The sequence below is a fragment of the Penaeus monodon genome, chromosome 23 (assembly GCF_015228065.2).
Source record: "Penaeus monodon isolate SGIC_2016 chromosome 23, NSTDA_Pmon_1, whole genome shotgun sequence".
Taxonomy (NCBI): domain Eukaryota; kingdom Metazoa; phylum Arthropoda; class Malacostraca; order Decapoda; family Penaeidae; genus Penaeus; species Penaeus monodon.
In genome coordinates, this window is record NC_051408.1 from 32041224 (window position 1) to 32041626 (window position 403).

Genomic DNA, 403 nt, shown 5'->3' on the forward strand with positions numbered 1-403 from the left:
CTCCACCTAGTCCTTTCCTGTCTTATGTTCCCCCTCTTCCCTTCTCCCCCATCCTCTCCCCCCTATACTCTGCCCCCCTCTCTCTCACTCCCCCATCCTCCCCATTCTCCCTACCTCCCCCATTCTCTCTCCTACTCCTCTCCCTTCCTCTTTCCCCCTCCTACCAACCACCCCTTCTTATCTCCTCCCCCCCATCCCTCCCCAATCCCTCCTTCTCCACCTTTCCTTCCCCTCTCCCTCTCCCTCCTTCCTCCTCCCCCTCCCTCCCTCCATCTATCCCTTCCTCCCTTTCTTCTTCTTTAGTGGATTTTTAGCCATGTTTTGTTCTTAAGACTCCAGAATATATTGTGGCGGCTGCCTTTGTTGATACCATCGACAGGCCTGAGTAATGAAAATATACACA